The 27,452-nt window shown below is 37.7% G+C and overlaps 1 protein-coding gene, 1 long non-coding RNA gene and 1 pseudogene across 2 annotated transcripts in view; 1 reads left to right on the top strand and 2 right to left on the bottom strand.

Annotated features, from left to right (window-relative positions):
* The window catches only part of LOC122813936 (zinc finger protein 614-like), a 980,134-nt gene that overhangs the window by 265,675 nt on the left and 687,007 nt on the right, over positions 1-27,452 (bottom strand). The window lies entirely within an intron of this gene.
* LOC122813940 overlaps positions 1-27,452 on the top strand; it is a 293,904-nt gene that overhangs the window by 245,958 nt on the left and 20,494 nt on the right. The gene's annotated exons all lie outside the window — the stretch shown is intronic.
* LOC122813937 lies at positions 7,865-9,263 on the bottom strand (annotated as a pseudogene).

Here is a 27,452-nt window from a genome sequence, read left to right as displayed (position 1 = left end):
GCTTTGCCACTATTTAATAGTCACTGCAATGTAACTGCTCAATGTAGGGTTTATCTTATACATCTGTAAGCACTCCTTTACCTATGAATGTGGGGTACTATTGAATATTTTTTTTTGTAAGCTATCCTTGCCATACTCAGATTTTCCCCATCTTTACTGTTCCCTGTTTTGGCTTTATTTAAGGATAGTCCTTTGTTAATATGACTTTATTACAGTTTTATTATACTACCATGTTTAATTTTTTTCTAGATGGCTATTATGTCTGCATCAAAACCAGTGTACAACTCTTAATATTTTTTCTTGTTAACAAAACTAATGCCTGTTTGGGATATGAAGACAAGTAATTTTTACTCTGTGTTAAACCTTTGTGTAAAAATGTTAATACCTTTAACCAGATGTTAAGCACTGCATCTGAACCCAGGGTTTTCCATTTATGAGCTTTTCTTAATTTTCTTTTAATTTCTCTGGTCAGTTTTCTCCCATTTCCTATCTTTTACGTTAGAATTACCTAGTCCATTTCTTTTAACTCTTTCATCCATTCAGTATAGTTATGTTCAACATGATCTTCATAAATATCCATTTCCTCTTTTTTGTGAAGGGTCTATTGCTTTTGCTTGCTTCTCATTTCTTTATAAATCATTTTTGTGTCAATGAATTGCAGATTTTCTACTTCTCTTTACATTTATCTGCGTGCCATTTAGGTATTGCTACTTGCATTGATATTTTTAGTTTATTATTGAAAATAGTACAAGAAAAATCATAGACCACCTTGATACTGTGCATTACTTTTACCATAACTATCTTTGTAAGGATTTTAGAAGCTCTGTTCCATTTTCTATATTCTTCTAATAGTAATACTTGGCTTAATTGTTTTACAGTTTTCTATATTCAGTTCTTCCAGGGTAACATCTTACTTGCTCCCTTTCTTTCCTTTGTTGCTCTGTTCAGTTCTTCCAGGGTAACATCTTACTTGCTCCCTTTCTTTCCTTTGTTGCTCTGTTCAGTTCTTCCAGGGTAACATTTTACTTGCTCCCTTTCTTTCCTTTGTTGCTCTACATTTTTTTTGAGGTAACAATTTGTTACTAGATTAGCTGCACGATAGTATATCCTACTTATTTCTGTTATGTTGTATGAATTTCTCTTAATAGTCCTGTTTACCTCATTTACCACACTTCTAACATGTTGGGTCTTATTCACTTTCTGTACTATATTTCTTTTATTGATCTTAATATGTCAATCCACCTCTATTAAATCAAGCAGCTCTTCCCATAGATCATTTTCTTTTAGACGGAGAGCACCTTCTTTGCTCCGTTTTCTGCTCTTTCCTTTTGGTGCAATTCTAACCGGGCCCATCATGTAGCAATATAGTCAGTGTCAGAGTTTTTGCCATTTCCTGCTCTTTCCTTTGCTATGCAGTTCTAACCTGACTTTGTGTAAGTTTCCTACAAAAGCTTCCATCGCATAACCCTGAGGCATGTCTTCAGACATCCTGTTTCATCTGTTGCTCCTCCTCCTGGGGACTCATTGGTATATCATGTTGTGATATTGCCTGTATCCGAGTTTCCACATTAAAGAATTCACTTCACAGATAATTTCTGCCACTATTCCTATGCCAAGTGCAGTTTATCCCACTGAAAACAGCTCAACTTTGTCTCTAAAAGTCACTTTCAGTGAAGGTATGGTGTTACCCTTTCTCCACTATTGTGCAACAATGGAGATGTATAAATAAAAGTTAGGGGTGTCTTTCAAAATGAGGGGATGCATGGGGAGACTTGCTCCCAGCAAAAAAAAAAAAAAAATTCATACTTGTATATTTGAAATTTACCATATCACAATGTCTTTACCTGTTATTTTTTTCAAATACTTGTAGAGCTGCATTTTTGTACTGATTACTTTGGCTTTCTTCTCTGCATAAACATCACACTGTATCTGATCTCATTTTCTTTCCCACGTCTGTGTTTCTTTCTATACCTTTAAGTAACCTCTGTTTTTTGTTCCTTATCCTGTATTACTTCTTCTGTTGCTTCCTTTTCCAGCCAGCCCAACGTTTCTTCATCTCGATATTTTTTTCTAGTCTGGTAAATTAATGATGCTAAATTGTTATCTGCAGTTTTTAATTGTCCTTCTTGTCTTTTTCAAGTATTTTTCTTTCCCCATTTTTTGACATAATAGTAAAGGAATATAATCTCTTTCTTCTCCTCAATAGTCCACTTTGTCTCTCTGTCTCTTACTTGGGTTATTTTATTTATTTATTTTGCTTTGATGGACTACTACCTTCTACTACACTGATGTTACATTCATACCAGCCTGCTCTGTGGCAGGAATGTTTCATGTCCTGGAACCAGTGCATCCAAGAGTGGACACTTTCTTGCTCTGTGACCAGTCTAACCAGCCATTTTTTATTTACCTTTTTCTATTGTATTTAAAATAACTCTATATATCAGTGTCTTGTTGGTGAGATTTTCTAAAACAGGCTCCACCATCTGAAGGTTCTCACCAATATTAAGAATGAATTCAGTTCCAGCAATACCAGTCTCCTTATCTTACTTATTCCAGCTCTCCATTCAGATCCTTTTTTTAATTTCTACAAGTCTTTTGGGTTTCTAATACCATGACAGGAATGGAACCCATTCCTAAGTCACAGTAAGATTAAAGTTCATGAAATTAGTATTGTTTCAATCTTTGATGCCAGCAAGAAGTGCTCTTCGCAGCACACACAATGTGGCCAGTAATGACTCCTTCTGCAATTTGTATGGGGTTATGTGGATTGGTAACATATCTAAATGCAATTGTAAAGTCTTTTTTATAAGTACAATTAAAATTGATGAAATTAGTCCTGTCAGCAGCATGCCCAGTGAGGACTCCTTCTGCAATTCGTATGGAGTTACATATACTGGTAACATATCTAAATATGACTGTAGATTCTTTTTTATAAGACCAGTCACTCCTACTACTATTAGAACTGTCTGGGTATCTCTCTTCCACATTGTTCGTGCTTATGCCTGCAAATCCTGATATTTTGTGACGTTGCATCTCTCTGTATACAAGACACTGTAGTGATTGGGTGTGTTGATTTCAATAATCAATGCTACTTATGTCTTCTTTTCATGGACCACTACAACTAGTTTTCTTGTATCTATCTTTTGAACAGTTGGTAATGGGTGATCTGATGTGATGTCTTCATCATTTTCAATGATACTTTGTGGTTCATGCTTCCAGTGTTTTCAGTCACTTCAGTACCATAATGTTTCCAAATCCCCAGTGCAACAGTCTTGACACATTACCATGTCTTTCAGTTTACAGTCCTTCTGCCATTAGTATGTCACAACCACCAAGGTGGTGGCAACTGTTTCCAATTCTGTTTTGCAAAACCTACATTTTTCTGTTTCTCCCACATATTCAATGGACTTTGTAAGCCAATGTGCACATAGCCCATCATCGTGGGCCAGCAATAATAACCTTGCATCTCTTGTTTTGAATTTGCATCTCCTTAATCATTCCTGCATTCAATCCTTATCAACATGATGTTCTTCCAGAAGTTTTCTATACTTGCAACTATATTTATGAATTTTACACATTTCTTGCCTTCTCATCTGGTCCTTCACCTTCTATTCTTTCTTTTGTATTTGGCAAATTCAGTTGCTGCTTTATTTTTATCTACTTCTGATTTGATTTCCATTCCTACTTGATGCCAATATGCTTCTGATAGACTAAGCAGAGAAGTCACCTTAGATTTATTCTCCTCCTGTTTCAAAACTTTCACTACGTTCGGGTCTTGTGAGGTCAGCAGATGTGTGCATCCCATGATTGCAGATCTATACATGTAGTCAATTTCAAGGAGACCCATACCTCCTTCAGAAAGGGGAATATACAATCTCGGTATGCATTGATTTTTTTTAAATCATTTGGTGAGCATGAAGCATCATTCTTGTTTTCCTGTCTAATCTATCAAACACGTTCTGTTGCCAATCAATCACTCCAAAACAGTAAGTTAGAACAGAAAGAACAAATTGGTTTGTGGCTTGGATTTTGATCCTAGACGTCAACACTGTTTTCAGGATTAATTTAAATCTTCTAAAGTATTCCTCAAGTTTTATTCACATTTGTTCATGTATCATTGTCGATCCATCATTAGTTCCCAAATATTTATACACTCCCTCTTGCTCAAGTTCTTTTATATCACTTTCTTATCCCAAACTGATGTTTTCTTGGTGCTGCAGTTTTCCTGCTTTAAAGGTTGCTTTTGCACATTTACCAAGACCAAGTGTCATTCTTATATCATCTGATAAAGTTCCGACAACCTGCAGCTGTGCTTTCAGTTCATCATCTGATGAGTTGTACAGTTTTAAATCATCAACGATGAGAAGTTTTTATACTTTATTGTTTTCTAGGAGCCAAATTACTGCCATGGCCTAAGCTGTTAAATAAACCGCTTAATGGGTTAAGGGCAAGACAGAATAGCAATGGTGACAGAGAGTCACCCTGGAATATCCTCCTTTGAATTTTTATCCCTGGGATAATAATTTGTCCTTTATCATGGCTTAAATTGCAAAGTGGTCTGCCACTGTTTCATGGTCACTCTAATGTAGTCAATCAGTGTAGGGTGTATCTTATACATTTTTAAGCAGTCTTATCCATGAATGTGGGATACTGTCAAATGCTTTTTTGTAATCAATCCCTGCCATACTTAGATTCTTCCACTTTTTACATTTCTACACTATGACTTTATTTAACAAATGATCCTGTGTTCCATATAATTTTTTTATTGCCCTTTTGTTATGCCATAATTGAGTTTTCTTCTAAATGACTATAAACTCTGTCACCATCAATTCCCATGTACAGTTTATAAGTCGTCAGCAGGCAAGTTATTGGTCTATAATTTTTAGGGTAGCTTGCAGGTTCACTCTTAAGTAGGAGCATTGTTATACTTGTTATTAGCCAGATAGCTGGGTGCGCACATAAATAGTTCTTACTCATGGCCAAATCTTTGTGTAAAGATGTTAATACTTTTAACCAAAAATTAGGTACTGCATCTGGGCCTGGGGTTTTCAAATTAGAGGCTTTTCTTAAATTTGTTTCAATCTCTCTGGCTGTTAGTTCATCCCATTTCATATCCTCTACCTTTAAAATTCTTATGCTTTCTTTTACTTCTATTTAGCATCTTTATGTTCCACAGGATCTGCATAAATACTTATCCAAAATGCATTTATTTCTTCTTTTTTTGATGGTCTTTCAATTCCTTTTACCTTGTTTCCCAACTCACTATAAAACTTTTTTAGGTCATCAATAAATTGCTTACTTTGTACTTTTCCTTTATATTTATCTGTGTATCTTCTAAGTTTTTCCACCTGTGCTAAAATATTTAGTTTATTTGTGATAGTGCATGACAGATCCTGGTCTGTTCTAATACTGCACATCGCTTTTATCATATCTATCTTAGTATTTCTGTTGATCTATTCCCTCTTCTATAGTCTTCTAACACTGGCACTTCTTGTCTTAATTGCTTTATAGTTTTCTCTATTTGATACTGCCATGATGATATTCAGTTTCTCCCCTTCCTTTCCCTTACTAGAACTTTATCAGTTATTAGTTTAGCTGCACAGTAATATATCCTGTTTATTTCTGTTATATCAGATGGAACTCTATGTACAGTCCTAATTACTGTGTTCATGTGTTTTATCAGACTTCTGACTTTTTGGGTTTTATTGACCTTCTGCAGTCCATTTCTTTCATTGATCTTAATTTATCTATATCTATTAAAGCAAGAAACTCTCCCTTTTTAATTTTTCCAAATATTTTGGGTTTCTAATACCATGGCAGGAATGGACCCCATTCTTAAGTCACAGTATGATTAAAGTTCATGAAATTAGTATTATTTCAAACTTTGATGCCAGCAAGAAGTGCTCTTCACAGCACACAAAATGTGCTCAGTAATGACTCCTTCTGCAATTCATATGGGGTTACATGGATTGGTAACATATCTAAATAAAATTGCAGATTCTTTTTTATAAGACCCATTGCTGCTACTACTATTGGAACAGAGTATCTTTCATCCACATTGCTCTTGTTTCAGCCTGCAGATCCTGATATTTTATGACTTTGTGTTTCTCTGTACCCAAGACACTGTAGTCATTGGTTGTCGTGATTTCAATGATCAATGCTACTTTTGTCTTCTTTTCTCGGACCACTACATCCAGTTTTCTAACATCTATCTTTTGAACTGTTGGTAATGGGTGATCCCATGCAATCTAAACTTCAGCATTTTCTATGATACTTTGTGGCTCATGTTTCCAGTGTTTATCAGCCACTTCAGTACCATAATATTTGCACAATCCCCAGTGCAACAATCATGCCACATTATTATGCCTTTCAGTATACAGTCCTTCAGCCATTAGTATGTCACAATCAGCAACAAGGTGTGTGAATGTTTCTAATTCTGTTTTACAAAACGTACATTTGTCTGTTTCTCCCACATGTTCAATGGACTTTGTAAACCAGCGTGTACATAGCCCACTATCCTGGGCTGCCAATATTAACCTTTCATCTCTTGGTTTGAATTTGCCTCTCATTAACCATTCTTGCATTCGTTCCTGATCAACATGAGGTTCTTCCAGAAGTTGTCTGTACTTGCAACTATATTTATGCTTTTTCCACATTTCTTGCCTTTTCATCTGGTCCATCACCTTATATTATTTCTTTTGTTTTTTGGCACATTCAGTTGCTGCTTGATTTTTATCCACTTCTGGTATGATTTCCATTCCTGCTCAATGCCAATATGCTTCTGCTAGATTAAGCAGAGAAGTCATCTTAGATTTATTCTGCTCATGTTTCAAAACTTTCACTATGTTTGGGTCTTGTGAGGTCAGCAGATGTGTAGAGCCCCTGATTGCAGATCTATACATGTAATAAATTTCAAGGAGGTCCATCCCTCCTTTGGACTGGGGAATATATAATCTTGGTATACACTTATTGTTATAGATCATTTGGTGAGCATGAAGCATCCTTTTTTTAATATCTAATCTATCCAACATGTTTTGGGGCTAGTCAATCACTCCAAAATTGTAAGTTAAGACAGGAAGAGCAAATTGGTTTATAGCCTGGATTTTGTTCCTAGATGTCAATGCTGTTTTCAGGATTAATTTAAGTCTTCTAAAATATTCCTCACTAAGTTTTATTTGCATTTGTTCATGTTTTAGTTCTGATCCTTCATCAATTCCTTAATATTTATACACTCCCTCTTGCTCAAGTTCTTTTATATCACATTCTTGTCCCAAACTGATGTTGTTCTGGTGCTGCAGTTTTCCTGATTTAAATGTTGCTTTTGCACATTTATCAAGGCCAAATGACATTCTAGTGTCATCAGACAAAGTTTTGACAACCTGCAGTTGTGCTTTCATCTGATCTGATAAGCTATACAGTTTTAAATCATCGACAGAGAAGATGAGAAGACTTTAGACTTTGTTGTTTTCTAGGAGCCAATTTATAGCCATGACCTAATCTGTTACATAGACAGCTTAATGGGTTAAGGTAAGCAGAATAGCAACCATGACAAGTGACAAGAACATCCCCCTTTGAATTTTTATCCCTGTGATAACTTGTCCTTTGTCATGGCTTAATTGCAAAGTGGTCTGCCATTGTTTCATGGTTACTGTAATGTAGTCAATCAGTGTAGGGTGTATCTTATACATTTTAAGCACTCTTTTATCCATGAATGTGGGATACTATCAAATACTTTTTTTGTAGTCAATCCATGCCAAACCTAGATTCTTCCCCTTTTTACAGTTCTCCATTACTTTAACAACAAATGATTCTTTGCTCCATATGACCTTCTTTTATTGCCCTTTTGTTCTACTGCCATAATTGAGTTTTCTCCTAAATGACTGTAAACTCTGTTGGCATCAGTTCCCATGTACAGTTTATACATCATTGGAAGGCAAGTCACTCCCCTCCCCTGTGTGAGTCCTTTCATGTTTTACTAGATCCCCCCTTTGTCTGAAACATTTATTGCATTCAGGACATTTATATGGTCTCTCCCCTGTGTGAATCCTTTCATGCATTACTAGATGCCCCCTTTGTCTGAAACATTTATTGCATTCAGGACATTTAAATGGTTTCTTTTCTTTGTGAACTGACAGATGAAGTCTCAAGGTACTAGCTTGTGTAAAACCCTTACTGCATTCAGGACATTTATATGGTCTCTCCCCCGTGTGAATCCTTTCATGTATTACTAGAGTCCCCTTTGTCTGAAGCACTTATTGCATTCAGAACATTTATATGGTCTCTCCCCTGTGTGAATCCTTTCATGTATTACTAGATGCCCCCTTTGTCTGAAGCATTTATTGCATTCAGGACATTTATATGGTTTATTTTCTTTGTGAACTAACAGATGACGTCTAAGGCTACAAGTTGTTGTGAAACTCTTGCTGCATTCAGAACATTTATATGGTGTCTCCCCCGTGTGAGTCCTTTCATGTATTACTAGAGTCCCCCGTTGCCTGAAACATTTATTGCATTCAGGACATTTATACGGTTTCTTTTCTTTGTGAACTAACAGATGACGTCTAAGGCTACCAGTTCTTGTGAAACTCTTGCTGCATTCAGAACATTTATAGGGTGTCACCCCAGTGTGAGTCCTTTCATGGCTTACTAGACCTCTTCTTTCTCTGAAACACTTATTGCATTCAGGACATTTATAGGGCCTATCCTCCGTGTGAGTCCTTTTGTGTTGTATTAGGTGGCTGCATTGTTTGAAATACTTATTGCATTCAGGACATTTATAGGGTTTCTCCCTCATGTGAGTCTTTTCATGTTGGACTAGGTTATGTCTTAGTCTGAAACACTTACTGCATTCAGGACATTTATATGGTTTCTCCCCCATATGTGTCTTTTCATGTTGTACTAGGTTATGTCTTAGTCTGAAACACTTATTGCATTCAGGACATTTATATGGTTTCTTTTCTTTGTGAGCTCTCCTGCGTACTAATGGACTTTGCTGTACTACAGAACTTCGGTCACATTCAGCGTTCATGTTGCAGGTGTTTCCTAGAGGTAGCTGTGCTACAGGTATAACAGGATGCCTGTCGGAGCCCTTCAGAGTTTGAATAGAGTGCTGTAGGTTCTCTATAGGATTACATAATAGAGCTGCTCCAAGTGATGGATGCTGATTCCCACAAATGCTCCATTCTCTGCTCCCATTGCCTACAAACAGATTAAATATTAGTTCTGTATCACAATGATGAAATACGTGGGTTTCATTTTACTCACAACAGCACACATGCAGTTATCCATTTTAAATATTATGGATTTATTTTCTATTTTTAAACATTTTCTGCTGCTATTAAAATGACAAAAAGAGCAAAAACAATTCAGACTTCATTTATGAGAAGTTAGTCTTCTACAAACAGCTTTAAGTACAGAACTAACAAAATAATTTACAAAAATCAACAGTTTTGAATATAAAGCATATAAATCAATCATAACTACAGGCATACCTCTCCATGTTTCCTTACTAATGTTTGTTAAAGTCATACTGTAGTTGTACTGTAACTGACTCCCATAACATTACTTCATATTTTCATTCAAACATATTTATAGTATGGCATTTAAAAGCATCATTCTGCACTTCCCTGGGTGGTTAAAATTGGTCCTTTTGGATTAGCACTGGTTGCCAAAGTTCAATAAATAAAAACAGAAGCTGGCAAAATGTGACACATGATCAAATAAGAATAGAAGTGCAGAGCACATTGAAATAGAGTACAACAATGTAACAACTGGTTATAATGAAGTGCAACAATAACTTTAATGTATGCAAATTACAGAGTATCACTTACTAATATAAGTTTATACTGCTACATTACATTCAGCAACACATGAAGCTGCCATGTCGTTGATGCAAAAGGATTTTTGAGGGTGGAAATAAATAATATACCTCATGAAGTTCGACACTTCAGAGGCATATCCAGAAAATGTACCATTGCACAGCTATCTTAACATCACAGTGGATATTTGTGTGTAGTCACTGTTGTAGTCATGACAACAAGGAACTCTGTCCCAAGCCAAGGTCTGATATGCAGACAGAATTTTAGAGATGAGCACCCTTCCACCTTGGCCAGGCTGATGTCACCTTATGTACCAAACATACATCTGCACATACTTGACATAAAGGTGGCATTTGTTCATAACATCTTTGGATCTTTCATGCCTCTTCATAGGTCACTGTCTGTCATGATATACAATGCTGCAGGGACAGAGAAATTTCCCATAGTTATTAAACTGGGACCCACAGAGTTCTACACTTCTTAAGGAGAACAACCAGGAAGAAAGCAGAATAAATAAATGAAATGAAGGATCAGGTTTAGGATGAAAGGACATGGGCACTCACTCCAGCCTTAGGTTCCTAAGAAGACAGAGGGGACCAGGACTGCAGCAGTAACCACGCTCAAACATGGTCAGTTTGTCACACAACTGTACTATGTCCTTCATGTGGATCACTGCATCAGTCATGACTTCAAAGAAGTTTGTCGAAGCTTATGTCATAATTATTTACAACAGAAGGGCATCATGCTTTCAATAAGGCAGGAGCAAATAAAGCACTAGCCATAAAGATAATGCCTGTAGTGATCAAGAAAGGTGTGTACTGAGGACCATGTGGTGCCCCTTAAAATGTCTTGTACACTAACACTTATCAGGTAGGCTCTAGCGGTTGCTGTGGATAAGTTGTGTGTGTTCTGACTTTCATTATACAGAACTGTTATGGATTTTGTGATGACTGACGATGCTGAAAATATCCATTTTTAAACAGTCTCCTTGAACATGTGGTCTCTCATGTTTTCAGTAAAAACTATGAACAACTTGTTTGTCTTTCAAATGTCCTTAATGTGGACTATATAAAATCTCAGGTGCTTGTGACTGCCCATTAAGTGCAGAAGTATTGCTGCCTTGTTCTAAGTTATATGGAGAAAAGACTGGTAGCTGGAGACCTTAGCTTTGGCTTATTTGCATAATGACTTGAGAAAGGAAGAAGGGGTCTAGCATGCAGAGTCATCCTGTTTTTCTGAAATGCCATTAAAGGCTCCTTTAACATTAAGGCCTGGAGCTATTTGATTCTTCATAAATGGGACTGCAATTAAACATACAGTTATGCAAAACAAAAATCTTGCAGTTGGATGACAGACTGTCTAAATGTGATGGAAGTTCTAGCAGCAGATAAGTAGAAATGGCTGAGGTGTACCCTCACTGAAGTGTATTCTAAATCAGATGAAAAAGTTTGGGGAGGTACAGAAGCACCATAGGTACATCCCCCCCTTTTATGGTTCAGGTTCCTCCTTTGGCACCACAGGATAAATCGGTTACATTTCCTTAATTATGATTTTCTGGGATTATGCCTCCTAGCTTTCTTCATGACTTTTTCACCTCACTGGAATACATTTGTTTGAAAGTAAATATAGACATAGCCTCCATGCTGCTATATCCATGGTGGAAAGAATATACACACATGCGCACACACTGCATGAGTAGACTGGTATCCTGTGGCAACAGAAAAGTGTTTCCCTTCCCACTATAGGAGGTAGATTGACCCCTGCTACCTAATGAGAAAGAACAATTACTATAATTTCTGGTCTCTTCTGCTTCATCTTTTGAATGACTCTGGGAAGTAAAGGGAATATGAGGGAAAGTATACTGATACAGGCCTCTCAAATTCAGGGAGAAATTGTCCACTGCCCAGGTTAGTCTATAAGGTACTTTGAAACACATTTTTTTTTAGTTGTTTACTAAGAGAAGTAAACAAACAGGGCAGCCGCAGTGGTGCAGCGTTTAGCATTGCTGCCTCACAGCAAAAGGTTCTCCGGTTCGATCCTCGGCTGGGGTGTCTTCTGTGCGGAGTCTGCATGCCCTCCCTGTGGTCGCGTGGGTTTCCTCCGGGTGCTCTGGTTTCCCCCCACATCCCAAAGAGATGCTGTAGGTGGACTGGATGCTCTAAATTGGCCCTAGGTGTGAGTGTGTGTCTGTGTGTGTGCCTTCCATGGAAGGTTGGGCGCTGGGCTGGCAACTCAACACCGTAAAACTCCACTGCCAATCATGAGTGGACAAGTGATCCACTGTGGCGACCCCTAACCAGGAAAAGCCAAAAGAAGAAGACAGAGAAGTAAACAAATCTTCTCAGGAATGCCTCACTTGGTAATAGTTTCTAGAAATGCACCTCTGTGTGGCAACCACTTGTGTGAGTCTGTATAAGTCCCATTCAGCTCCTCAGTCATTGAGTTTTCCTATGAGGGTATGTATGTAACTGTTAGGAAGGTCTATAACCACCTTCAAAGTCCCTGGCACAAAGAGTGCCTTCAGCACTCTCACAACATAAATGAATACAAACATCTATTTTATATTTATGTGCATACTTCTTTTAAGAGTTCCATGTGTCCTACACATTTAGGTCTAAGGTGAGAATACCCCAGGCCTTGTCTGATTTATCCAAGTTTTGGGTCTGGTTGTGACCTGGTCATTTAAAGGGTGTCCATTTTTTCATCTAGTTCACCCAGCAAACTAATTCCCTATTCACACAAAACACAAGAGTTTATTTTTTAAGGGTTCTGACAATTGATCTCAGGAATTCCTTAGAAACCATTGCAACGCCATCCATCCATCCTCAGCCCCTTTTCCCATTTTGCGCATGGGGTTGGGGTGTCACTTCCACAGTGATAATCATCTTGAGCCAAAGTTTACACCATTGGGTGGCTAGCCCTACCCAGGTTGTTCATTTGTACACTCACTTGCACACACTCTCTCACCTACAGCCAATTTAGTGTGTCCAACCCACCTACTACATGTCTTTGGAATGTGAGAGGAAACAACAGCACCCTGACAAAACCCACATGAACACAAGGAGGCATACACACTCTGCACAGAAAGCACCCCAGCAGAGAATCGAACCAAAGAACCTCTTGCTGTGAGGTGACGAGCCTAACCACTGTACCACAGCGGCCATCTCAATTGTAACTCCCTCATGTGAAATCTGGCTAGAGGAGCCACATGGATAGCTGAAGTCATATGACCTAGAATCTCAAGAGTTTGTCTAGCAGTCTACTTTATTAAGGCTGTCACATTTTTGAAGAACGTTACAGCCTCCATTTTCTAGGGTGGGAGAAGGGCCCTGCAAGGATTCATGTTCTGTAGTGCCCAGAGAAATAGTCTTCTGATCAGGAATCAGAATGGACTTTAGGTGATTGAGAGTGAAACATATGCTTTAAAATCTGCTTTTATGCAATTTGTAAGATAGCCTGCTTTGCAGCTTTTACTGGTACATTGTTTAATGGTTACTATCACCTTGAATGTAAAAATCAAGAGAGTAAGGAATATATTAAAACTAGTGTAGAAAAGTGGCACCTTACAAATCAGACAACTGTGTTCATTTACAATGCTTTTCTTCTACTGATGGCAAAAACAGAGGGGAAATTAAATCAGGGATACAGACCTGCAAAAAAAAGGGATTAATGTGGCTTTCTAAAAATGTTTTATTTTGCCTTTTTAACAAAATAAAGTCCCCACGTGGATAGGTCCCAAGTTTGCACACCAGTTTCAGAGAGCATAACTGCATGCTGCTACTTAAAAATAAAAACTCTGAGAAAATGTATACAGTTTATCCTTTTCTTCCTGATTATGTGAAAGAAAAACTGAATAATGTTTTTTCTGCATGTGAGAAAACCTTGAAGTATGAAACATACAAGAAGGAGGGATCACGTAGTCTAGACAGAACAATGATAAAAGAACAATGAACTTTTCATCCATGGGGGCAGATACTTAATTCTTAGTGATGAATACTTAGGGTCTTATTTCTCTTTTACCATCCAAGTTTAAATATTATTATTATTAAAATTAATGTGCCATCTTGCTGACATTGCAAATACATGTTTTGGTGCTTTGTCTATTCTTACATATACAGACAGCTAGGTGTACACACAGATGTGTCAGAGGCCCAGCACAATAAAATGGAAATGAACCATCGGCTACAGAGACACATTCATGTCAGAGCGAGAGTAAGTTGGGGGATTCAAGAGGTCAGCTGAACTAGAGAAGGCCACCCACATACAATCATTTTTTTTCTGATTTGTTCAAGTTCTCTTTTGGGTAATTGTTGGAAACAAATTTGCATTAAATAAAGCTGTGAAGTATCGTACAGGTATTTACATCTATGGCACATCATCTGGAAAAAAAGCAAGAATATGGTTCGTGGTCTGCACTCTTGTGGGAGGAGAGGCTGGACTCTGCCCTTCTGAGCTGGGAATTTCTGGTTAAAGGCTTATAGTGCATGCATATCTGAACTGTTTCTTACTGAAGTTGGTGCGCCTTGTTTGCTGTGGCATAGACTGGATTCGGGCCTGCTGGATCTAGCTTTGTTTGTGTAACTTGAGCACTAATCCAGACATTCTCTAAAGTATTCAATGGTATTTATTACTGCTTGGTTGTAACTTGATTAAAGTGTAGCTATCTTTCAAGTCTTTTGGATTAAGCACTTGGGCTTCAGACCAGTTGTTTTACATTAGGAAGGTTTGTGGCAAGCACTGTGGTGGCAGGACAGGTAGCTTTCATCCTTCTAAGTTGGGAACTGCTGATTGAGAGCCCAGTGTCCAAGTGTATTAGTTCTGGTTTAGGCACTTGGGCTTCAGGCCAGTTATTTTACATTAAGAAGGTTTGTGGTCTGCACTCTTGTGGGAGAAGAGGCTGGACTCTGCCCTTCTGAGCTGGGAATTTTTGGTTAAAGGTTTATAGTGCCTGAATATTTGAACTGTATCTTACTGAAATTGGTACACCTTGTTTGCTCTAGCATAGACTAGATCCAGGCCTGCTGAATCTAGCTTTGTTTATATGCTTGTTGTTTGTTTGCTTGTTATTTCCCTGGAAGCTAATTCCACCTAATACGCAACTTCTCAGCGCTTCTGTGGATCACTAGTGATATCTGCATTGCTTACTGTACTTATTTCCTTGTTTCACTTGAAAGAAAGTTACTGTTTGTCGTTTTGCATTTAGTTACTTGTAACACATTGCACTCAAGTTACCTGGCACTTGCTCACTAAAGCAATTATATAAGTCAGCACTAAAAATTAAAAGCACTACACCCTCACTCCCCACTGGCCCTTGTTTTCAATTAAGGATTTCCCAATATTATTCTAGCATGTCCAAAGGTCAGTTGTCAATCTCCTCTCGGTCCAGCTGGTGAATCTGGGAATCTTGAGGCAATGTTATAACTGCCTCATGTACACAGACAACCCTCTCCTCCTCCCACATAACACAAATACTTGCGAGAGATGCAGCTATTTAGCCAAAATGGAGGCTGAGCTCTCTCAACTCAGGACTGGCAAGACCAGACAGGAGGAGAAGGCAACTACACACACCACAAAACCAGCCTCACATAATGCTACCACTCCACTGAATCAAACACATAAACACACAAAGACATACTGGAGGCTCTGAGTAAAATTTACCTAAACAGCAGAGGCCTCCAAAGCAGACACCCAAACAACTGCTACCTCAAGACACCCCACAAGCAACACATAAACCACAAAAGCAGTGTGCAAAGCAGTCACAGCCCTTAAGGCCAAATACAACACCAAACATACTTGTCATAGGTGACTCCATAGTCAGACACACTGACGTCCCACTCACCAGGCTGAACAAGGAGAGGGTCACAGTAAGCTGCCTATCGGGCACTAGAATCAGTCACATAACACAAGCACTGGTCACTCCACGGCAAGTACAAATATGACACAGTCATTGTCCATGCTGGTGTGAACGACCTGAGACGCACCTCCCTGGACTACATGAAAAGAGACATAGAGGAGCTCTCTGATTATGTAGCCCAGGCAGGTATGACCCTAACCCTGAGCAGTATCCTTCCTTCACCAAGAATGATGCCACAATATAGAGACAAGATGATCAGCTTTAACAATTGGCTTAATGTCTGGTGTCATTCAAAGGGGATCCAGTGTCTGTCTGCCTGGGATGACATGCTTGAGAAGCCACGCTGCTTCGCAAGGGACGGCTTGCACCTGTCACCCCTGGGATTCCGGATATTGGCTAAGGCTCTTGCCACCCCCATAGTGCCTTTTTGAGGCAAGGCTCAAATTCTAAACCTACCACCCTAGAAAACAAAAATGGGAAGAAACTGAGGGTAATGCTGCTCAATGCCAGAAGTCTAAATCTCAAAATGCATGCATTCGAGGCCCTTCTCAGTATGGAGAACATCGATGTCTGTGCTGTAACTGAAACCTGGTTCAAGGCTCCTGAGAGCACCCTGGCACTATTAGGTTTTACCTCATATCATGCGTTCGCCCCAAAACCCGGACCACACCACAAAAGGAGGGTGTATCCATATTCATAAAGGATACCCACACCTCCAGGTTGGTGGCAACGCGCTTCGAAACCATCCAGGTGCAACTAACCATAGGCAAAACTGCTCTACAAATTGTAGCATGCTACAGGCCACCCTCTCAAACTCAGGAACCCCACACAGCCTTCCTGAAGACACTGGAGGGTATAAATGTATCTCCAAACACCATCATATTGGGTGACTTCAACTACCCGAATATAGACTGGGAACATTACTCAAGCCCTAACTTTCTAGCCCAACGGTTCCTGGAGTTCATAAATTCAAATGCCATGGAACAGCTAGTCACTGTTCCCACGAGAGGAGAAAATATACTAGATCTCATTGTCACAAACATGGGGATAAAATGCTCCACACCCTCATTGGTGAGATCTGATCATAAACTAATTTCACTGGAAATCCACATGCCCCCCCCCCCCCCAACCAAAAAGACCATAGTGAAGAACTTCTCTAAAGCAAACTTCACACTACTCAAGACTGGTGTGGTATCCTTCAAGGCCCCTGAGCCAGAGGAAACCACAACCCAAGCTGCGGAAGCCCTTACAAATGCCTTCTATGAACACCTCCAGGACTGCATGGATCAGGCAATCCCAAATAAAACCAAGACTCTTTCCACAAAGGGCAAACGTCCAGTCTGGTGGACCCCAGCCATTAACAAACTTTACAATAAGAGGAGAAAGCTATTACATGATAGAACAAAATCCATAAAAGGGAAGTCACCCCTGATCATTATTAGTAAAAAATACGAGCACTCATAAAATCAACTAAGGCCAATTTTGAGAGAAAAATTGCCATGGATTCAAAGGACAATCATAAGGCCTTTTTCAGCTATGTTAGGAACCTGGGTGGAAACTCCCAGATATGCTCAGAATTAGTCCAAAATGATACAAAAATCACTGAACCCACAGACATTGCCAACATACTGGCAGACAGGTTCAGTGCAAACTTCACCCTCTCCCCTAAAGGAGAGATAACTATCCCAGCCGAGTGTAGCCTCCCGGACATCTCAAATGCGCAGGTGAAAGCTGCTCTCTCTAAAGCTAAAAACACAGCATCAATGGGACCAGATGGTGTCCCCAGCTGTGTGCTACATGAGCTAAATGAGGAATTAAACCCGCACATAAGGCAGCTGTTTAATCTCAGCCTTACCACAGGATACGTGCCCAAGGAGTGGCATACGGCAACTGTGGTCCCACTCCACAAAGGCGGCACCTCTACGGACCCTGGTAATTACCACCCCATAAGCTTAACAAGTCTAAAGCTATGGAGAGGATCATAATGGAGCTCATAAACAAAGATATAGGGGACTTGCAGACATTGGACCCGACCCAGTTTGGCTTTGTCAAGGGAAGATCATGCCTTTTGAACTTGGTCGACTTCTTCGAAACAGTCACCAAGGCCATTGATGAGGGAAAGGCAGTCCATACAGCCTACCTTGACCTTGCAAAGGCCACAATACCCCACTCGGTATTGTAGAAAAACTTACCAGCTTAAATGTAAACCCATATGTCACAAGATGGGTTGCAAACTGGCTTAAGGACAGAACCCATAGGGTTAGAGTTGCTGGCGCTGTGTCAGACTCCAAGCCGGTCACAAGTGGTGTCCCACAGGGCTCGGTCCTTGGCCCCCTATTGTTTGGCATCTACTTCTCAGAAGTACAGGCCAACATGGGAGGACTTTGGCTGACAAATTTTGCAGACGACTGCAAACTGGGCGCCATAGTGGAAAGTGCATCGGACACGGATATCCTTCAGAAGGGACTCACGGAAACAGATAGCTGGTGCCAGAGCCATGGTCTGAAGTTAAACGCCAAAAATGTATAGTCATACCCTTCGGGAAAAACAAGGTAACCCCAAGCTACCATATAGGTGGCAATCCACTAAGCACAGAAGAGGTTATCAGGGACCTGGGGACCCAGGTTGACAGTGGCCTTTCTTTTGACACTCACGTTGCTAAAGTGGTTAGAAAGACCTTCTACATTGCCCACCTGATCATGAAGGGATTCACATCCAGATCTAGTGAGGTCATTGTTCCCCTGTACTCTTCACTTATCAGACCAATGATCGAGTACAATGCCCCATTCGGGATGTATCTCACCCGACATCTGCAGCAATTGGAGAGACCCCAAAAGTTCCTCACCAAAAGGATAAAGGGACTCCAAAATCTGTCATATGCTGCCAGATTGAAGAAACTCCAGCTCTATTCAGTCGCATACCGTCTGCTCAGAGGTGACATGTGCCTGACATACAAGGCCATGTCCAACCCGGAATTAATGGACATGCTCCACCTCAAAAATCCAAATCCACCAAAACCACTAGAGCAAGCGACTTAAACCTTAGCACGGATATAAATAGGATGTGCTGGAGGGATAGATTTATCACTCAGAGACTCCCTATGCTGTGGAATAAAATCCCGGTCCATGTGAGGCAGAGCACCTCGCTGACTCTGTTCAAGAGAAATCTAGACCTGTGGATGGGAGATCGTAGGTTTACCCCGGGAATCATCTCTGTGTCACTGCTGGACAGAGGCACAACAAACTAATGGGCACAGTATTTTTTCATATAAGGGGTGGCGTAAGCCACAAAAATTTGGGCTAGGCTTATAAATGCCTTAGGGCAGATAGCCTAGTATAAACCTATGAACCTATGAACCTATATACACACATCTATTCTGAAAACAAAACAAACATACACTTAAAGCAAGTAAAGAATGAAAAAAATAACACACAAAGCTTTATATAACAGAGACAAGGGACTTCATGTAAACATGAAGTTTAGATTTGTAGGATACACTACGTAAGACAGCGAGTAGAAAATAATATTAATAGTACGAGTAAGTAACAAAGAGAAGAAAAAGTACGGCAAAGCAGTTCAGGTCTGTAAGGAATGAATTATAAATATGTACATAGCTTTATACAGAACATTAAAATGGAGCCATCTGGATAGGACCACTTTTTGTGGATAATGCTAGAACTTCACAAAATGATCTAATGACCGTTATTCACTGATTATTATTGCTGAGTTCATATGCCATGTAGTAAGATCAGTAATTTCACTCTGATCATCAATACTATTCTTGTGTGTATTTTCCAACAGGGAGCATGGGATAAACACTACGGTACCAGCATCTTCGGGATCCCTTGGTCAGGAGATGACACCCCCTACCTTTACATTTACATTGTAGGGGTTCCCTGATTGTGGATTTATTTATGTAAAGTGAGTATCTGCCTGACTAGTGAAGTTAATCAGATGTTAATGACTTTTATAAAAGAGGATAACAGGAGAAGAACTACACTAAGAATAAACAATCTATGCAAACAGGCACTAAATTATTATTTAAATGAGAAAAAAATTACATTTTCTAGTTTAATACACAGTTCTTTATCTCTTTCTGATATTTAGGCATTTTTACTTGTTCATATCCACAGGCACCACCAGGAACGAATACCAAAGTTCAAATGTAAATACACAGCTTTAATAAAAATTAACTGAACACACATACACTGCTGACATTAACATTCGTAACTGATACGTTTTCATTTAAAAACACTTCCTCAGATGCGGACTGATCTCCAAAACCCATCCTTTTATACTTGTTCTACACTATCGATTAAATAATTAACCAATTGAATTTAAAAAAAAAACAGGATCCTAATTCCTTGGAACATAGTGAAATGCTAATAAAGTGACTATGTGCAAATAGTGACATAAACATCTTTTTGTGTGAATAAAAAAGAATAAAACATAAGTGACTGCCTACTTGGTCATAATAAAACAAACTCAGAATGCTTTTACTTAAAACTAAAAACTCTTTAAAAAACCACTAAGCAATATGAACACTAGACGGTGCTCCAAGTTCATTTTTTATGGACATTATGCATTTGTTTAGTTTCAAGCAAAGAATGCATTTATTTTAATGAGTTTTTAGTTTTAAGTAAAAGCATTCTGAGTTTATGTTTTATTATGACCAATTAGGCAGTCATTTATGTTTTATTCTTCTTTTTTATTCACACAAAAAGATGTTCATGTCACTATATGCACAGTCACTTTACTAGCATTTCACTATGTTCCAAGGAATTAGGATCCTGTTTTTTTTAAATTCAACTAATTAATTATTTGATAGTGTAGAACAAGTATAAAAGAATGGGTTCTGGAGGTCAGTCTGCATCTGAGGAAGTGTTTTTAAATGAAAACATATCAGTTACGAACGTTAATGTCAGCAGTGTGTGTTCAGTTCTTTTTTATTAAAGCTGTGTTTTTACATTTGAACTTTGGTATTTGTTCCTGGTGGTGCCTGTGGATATTTACAAGTTCTCTTTGGTACCTTGGTGATCTTTTTTTTTTTTCTTCAGATTTTTACTTGTTCACAAACCATATTTAGAGAAAGTGAGTGGTGGAACTGAGAGACAAGGACAATTAAAGAAATGAATCAATACTAGCGAGACTACATTTAAAATATATGCAGCAATCCATAATGAATATGCCATAAAACAATGTACAATACATAATATATACTTTAATGATGTTTAGGGTACAGCAGTGGCAGGTTCTGTTGGTATTAGATGTAATAAATGAAATGTTGGCTCCTTTTTCCCCCTTTTTAGGACCTGCTACCTTGGCACTCCCCCCAAGAATTTTTATTTGATTTTTCAGTTAAACATTGACAATCAATATAATTCAAAACATAAAATAGACACTGAATAAACAACTATTTACACTACATACAATCATCCAAGATAAACTTTGACTTAATCTTTAGGAACCATTAATATTTATCTAATAAAATTTGCAGTTTCTGCCAAACTATTCTCTTCTGAGTTAAATAAGATGTTCTAGTAAAAATGGTTTGCATTTCCTTTTTGCATACACATTTTGCTAGTCTTATAAAATCAGCAAATACAAGATCTTGCTAATTTTTCCATTTCATTGTTGGTAACTGGGGGTTTGGGAGGGTGGCCTAACGGTTAAGGTGTTTGCCTTACAAACACAAGGTAGAGGGTTTGAATCTCACAGGGGATAACTGGCTAGGCTTAAAATGTCTCACAAGGGCAGTTAGCTTAGTACTAACCTATGATTACACTTGGGGTAGGTACATTGAATAAAATCAAATAATTAGTGATTTGCCACTTATCAGACCAAAAAGCTTTTATAAAAATGTCTAAAGTTATTCAATATTGTGTAAGAATTCTACAATCAATGAACATGTGAACCCAGTTAGCTTCCAGTATTTCACCACATCTCCAACATTTTGGTTTTTTACATTTAGATACAATAGCAATCTTGTGTTGGATAAAAAAAAACTTCTATGGATACATTTCCAAGTAAATAATTTCCAATATAATGACAATGTGGTAGTCAGCCTTGGCACTGTTGATGGAAAGCACATTCATGGCTGTCATCCAGGCAGGCAACAGAGGGGCTTGTTCTTTAGCCCTTTCTGTTCCTATGCATTTCAAGGATGGATATGCAATGGGTATAAGAGCTGTAACATATTTGTGTGCCTGATAAAAACACACAGATGACCCCTGCTCCAGGCCAGATACTTCTATAATATTTTCCCAGTCTGCACCAGTTAATTTTGGCAGAATGCTGCCTCACCAAGCAAGATCTGCAAGGAGGGACAGCTTTTTCATTCCCCACCCTTCCCAGTGGTTCCTCCAGTGCTCTGTGTGCTATTCAAATCTCAGGCCATTTCAGCTGTAGTCAAGTATTTTCACGTCTACATCTCAGAACCAACACATGAAATGCCTAAAAATCTTACTGTTATGGGACAGTGAATGCTATAACAAATCAGTTTTCCTTATAGATAAAATACATTTAGAAAATGTAATTTTGACCAGTTTCAAAATTCAGACAGAACTGGGTGTCCAGAAATCCATATACAAAGCACAGTTGGATTTGTATCTTGCATAATGACATTAAATTATAATTTGGGGTTTAAAGACAATATGTCTAGCAGGAAAAAAAAATCAGTGCCAGACAGACATATCAGTTAACTCAAGAAACAACTCATTTATTTAGTTAAAGAATAATAACGTGCAGTAGCAGTGAAGAGAATTTATTAAACAGATAAATAAAATAGTATTTTAAAGCGCTTTTTCATCAGCATAAATAGCTAACTTCCTCAGAAATGTTAAAAGGTAGACTACAACAAGACATTTAAAAACATTTGAAATTGAGTACCAATTACTACGTAAAATGCTGAACCTCCTTCTCATTCTATTTAAAGAGACATACTCAGTACATTGGAATATCATTATAAATACGTAAAACAGAATAACAAATACAAAGCAACTCATATTAAGTGGTAATTATATAACTTATAATGCCCAGAATGATTATTTATGTGTATATATTTATAATTAATAATCATTGACTGAACATATAAAATCTAATAGTAAAAAACATAAATGAACCCACTGACTCATTATTGTAGTCATGAAAATAATGCGATAAAATAATGAACATAATTAACGACCCTAAAACATTAAAATCATCTCTTAAGACTGTTCAATTTTAACAAACTTGAAATTGAACATGAATCATTAATTCCTGGATAACTATACGCATTTAACCTAACCTGCCAAATTAATTCAGCTTCTTCCAGTTTAAGGGGTCTAGGTCCCCCCCTACTATCACAACAAACCTGATCAATTGCTAAGATTTTGAATGTGTGATTGGTAAATACAGAAGTGTGTTTAGCTAAAGCATTGTCAAGCTTAGACTTTTTCATAACATATAAATGTAAATATAGCAAATATAAATAGAATGAGAAGGAGGTTCAGCATTTTACGTAGTAATTGGTACTCAATTTCAAATGTTTTTAAATGTCTTGTTGTAGTCTACCTTTTAACATTTCTGAGGAAGTTAGCTATTTATGCTGATGAAAAAGCGCTTTAAAATACTATTTTATTTATCTGTTTAATAAATTCTCTTCACTGCTACTGCACTCTTTATTATTCTTTATTAGTTTATTTGCTTTTTCTTGGTTTCATTTATTTAGTTACTTGTTTATTGAGTTAATTAAATTAGGCCTCAGACCCTTTGAAGCCATGGCTATATCAATCATAAGCTAAAATACACATTAACATGAAAAATTGGAGGCATGGAAAAGGATCACTAACAGATGTAACAGTAGACATGAACACAAAATGAAAATGAACACTATATCTAATGTGATAATATTGTAGCAATTTAGTTTCGGTTGTTATCAATTTAGAATCGTCGAGCAAAACATGATCGCTAAAAGAGTGACATCTGTAAGTATCTAACAGATATTCTTTTCAATTCTTTTGTAAAGGTTAAAAGGTTCTTGTCATTTTTGAACAGATAAAAGGCTATCTTAACCAACTTCTGCTAAACAATGAAAAAAACAGCAGCGATGTTTTAGCAGTTCATATAAATAGATGAAATATGTGTACCAATTGTTTTAAACGCTTATATAATTTAATAATTTTATTAGTTTTTTTTTAAATAATGAGAAAGGCTTAAAAATGTAATTTATAAAACAGTGAAAACATTTTTAATGGTTTGGTAAAATAATTTTTATGTCATATGACACTGGATTTTCTGATCATCTTCCAACTCACCAATAAATGTCTTTGGTACTCTTTCCATAATGTCTTATTATAGCAGATATTGCTGCAGTCTGATTTTGGAAGGTCTGCTAGCGAGCTGAATGAGCATTAGAAAGGTTTCTTCATCTTTAGAGTCCTGGTTATATAGCTGTGTAAGAAAGTTTGCATCTTTGGTTACCTACAATTAGTATTTATTTTCTTATTTATCCTTTGTTGACCAGGTTAGTCTCATTATGCTAGTGGCCTCTTTTCAGGGGAGACCCAAGGTGGTATTTATATCACTATGGACAATTTAGCCAGGACATCAGAGAACTTCCTGTACTATGTTTAGTACTTCCTGGGAGTGACAGGCCAGAAGGTAATGGCATTACAACACAAGAAAGAAGGGAATCTACTGAACAGATTTCTACTTCATGTGTGTTTGAAGTTGCTGAATTTGAAGGAAGGGGGTTATTAATAAGGAGCTGCTTAAGTTGGATGAAAATGAACTTGCTACTTGCAAAGCTGCATTTTGGAGTCAAACAGGTGATTAGTATGCTGCAGGAGGAGAAGCCTTTCTTTCTGTGTCAGATAACTGTTAAGAGTTCAAGTTTTGTCTCCGTTTATACCTCAGTAACTCCATCTGCAGGTAAAGAGTTTGCTGCTTCTGAAAATAGAATTTTTTAACATATGCACATATGTTTAAATCTACTTCTGATACTGACTCTTCTGTTTCACAACATGGAAGATAACTGCCTGTGGTATGAGCATTTACTAAAAAACAATGAAATGGGTATGTTATTTGGGACAATACTGTTTCTCTTGAATTTACTACTAAAGAAATTTAGGCCTTGACACATGTTGGTAAAGATGCATTTCGCTATGTAATTTTTGAAACATTTCAATTTGCTGAAGATTTTTTGGCTAAATGTGTCTAAAGAAACTTTGCATTCTTTCTGCACCGTATGTCATTGTAGGTTTAAATATACAACCAGAAAGAGGTATTATCTTGCTATTTAAAACTGCTGATATATGGCTAGCTCAGATTTGGTCTTAGTTTTATACATTATGCCATTCTGTTTTGGAAATAAAAATATATGATGCCAGGAAAATATGGACAGGTACTTGGGAAACCAAGGTAATACTGACAATGTCTGCATCCCAGTTTTGGGCACATTCACAGTGTGCCTACTATCTCTGGTTACAGGGCGTTTGTGCATTACAAGTGCAACCAAAGACTTGTTTTCATTGTGGCTCTTATGAACAGTTAATACAAACATGTCCTAAGAGAAAATGTGCTCAGTGCTGGGCGTTTGATTATACTATTCAAGACTGTGAAACAGTCTTTAAAAATGCAGGAATACTGAACATTTTTAGTTTTACTAACATCAAATTAAACTGCCATAACTGCAACAGCCTTGACCTGTAAGTACTACAGAGCCATTATGTATTGCAGAAAAATGAGGTTAAGACTGATATGCATATTGTTCTGACTGAAGCGGGTGACACAGGTGAAAAAATCTCATAGTACTAATGTTACAGATGATGGTGATAAAAGTGGCCACGCAGACATAACTTCTATTTAAAAATGAGCTTTACTGACAAACACTACTGATGCTTCTAAGAGTTAAGAAAAGAAAATTAAAGGGTAACAGTTTGCAAAAAAGGGGACGTGACAACCTAGTTTCCATAATGTTAACAGTATTATTAATAAAAAAGCCATTTAGTCATACAGGAAAGTTGCAAAACTATTCATTTGGATATTTGCAGTCTTTCGCAGGTTTGTCTGTTGACTGATGGCCAACACCACCAGGCACATTGTGAGGTCATACAATTGTTTGGTCCTTTGGCCAAGATTTATGTTGTGTAACTACCATATGCTATATAAAAAAGTTTAACATAGCAAGATTTAGTTATTCCCACTACTGGCAGACTTCTTACATGTAATTTCAAAGGCCCTTTTGGCTTCATCCTTTTTATTACTGTACACGCACCAACTATCAATATCAGTAACAGACACTTGTAACACTACAAGCAGCAGCAGTGATGATATATTCATGCTCTACATCATGTTTAAATGTAAACACGTGGCACCTACTATCAATATTAGTAACAGATACTTGTAACACTACAAGCAGCAGCAGTGATGATATATTCATGCTGTGCATCATGTTTAAATGTAAACATGTTGCACCTACTATCAATATCAGTAACAGACACTTGTAACACTACAAGCAGCAGCAGTGATGATATATTCATGCTGTACATCATGTTTAAATGTAAACACGTGGCACCTACTATCAATATCAGTAACAGATACTTGTAACACTACAAGCAGCAGCAGTGATGATATATTCATGCTGTACATCATGTTTAAATGTAAACACGTTGCACCTACTATCAATATCAGTAACAGACACTTGTAACACTACAAGCAGTGATGATATATTCATGCTGTACATCATGTTTAAATGTAAACACGTTGCACCTACTATCAATATCAGTAACAGACACGTGTAACACTACAAGCAGCAGCAGTGATGATATATTCATGCTGTACATCATGTTTAAATGTAAACACGTGGCACCTACTATCAATATCAGTAACAGACACTTGTAACACTACAAGCAGTGATGATGTATTCATGCTCTACATCATGTTTAAATGTAAACACGTGGCACCTACTATCAATATCAGTAACAGACACTTGTAACACTACAAGCAGCAGCAGTGATGATATATTCATGCTGCACATCATGTTTAAACGTAAACACGTTGCACCTACTATCAATATCAGTAACAGACACTTGTAACACTACAAGCAGTGATGATATATTCATGCTGTACATCATGTTTAAATGTAAACACATTGCACCTACTATCAATATCAGTAACAGACACGTGTAACACTACAAGCAGCAGCAGTGATGATATATTCATGCTGTACATCATGTTTAAATGTAAACACGTGGCACCTACTATCAATATCAGTAACAGACATGTGTATAACTACAAGCAGCAGCAGTGATGATATATTCATGCTGTACATCATGTTTAAATGTAAACACGTTGCACCTACTATCAATATCAGTAACAGACACTTGTAACACTACAAGCAGTGATGATATATTCATGCTGTACATCATGTTTAAATGTAAACACGTTGCACCTACTATCAATATCAGTAACAGACACTTGTAACACTACAAGCAGCAGCAGTGATGATATATTCATACTGTACATCATGTTTAAATGTAAACATGTTGCACCTACTATCAATATCAGTAACAGACACTTGTAACACTACAAGCAGCAGCAGTGATGATATATTCATGCTGTACATCATGTTTAAATGTAAACACATTGCACCTACTATCAATATCAGTAACAGATACTTGTAACACTACAAGCAGCAGCAGTGATTATATATTCATGCTGTACATCATGTTTAAATGTAAACACGTTGCACCTACTATCAATATCAGTAACAGATACTTGTAACACCACAAGCAGCAGCA

This window comes from Protopterus annectens, chromosome 10.part0, assembly GCF_019279795.1.
Source record: "Protopterus annectens isolate FY-2018-M chromosome 10.part0, PAN1.0, whole genome shotgun sequence".
Taxonomy (NCBI): Eukaryota; Metazoa; Chordata; order Ceratodontiformes; family Protopteridae; genus Protopterus; species Protopterus annectens.
The sequence above is the reverse complement of the archived record's forward strand: the minus strand, read 5'-3'. Positions and strand labels throughout refer to the sequence as shown.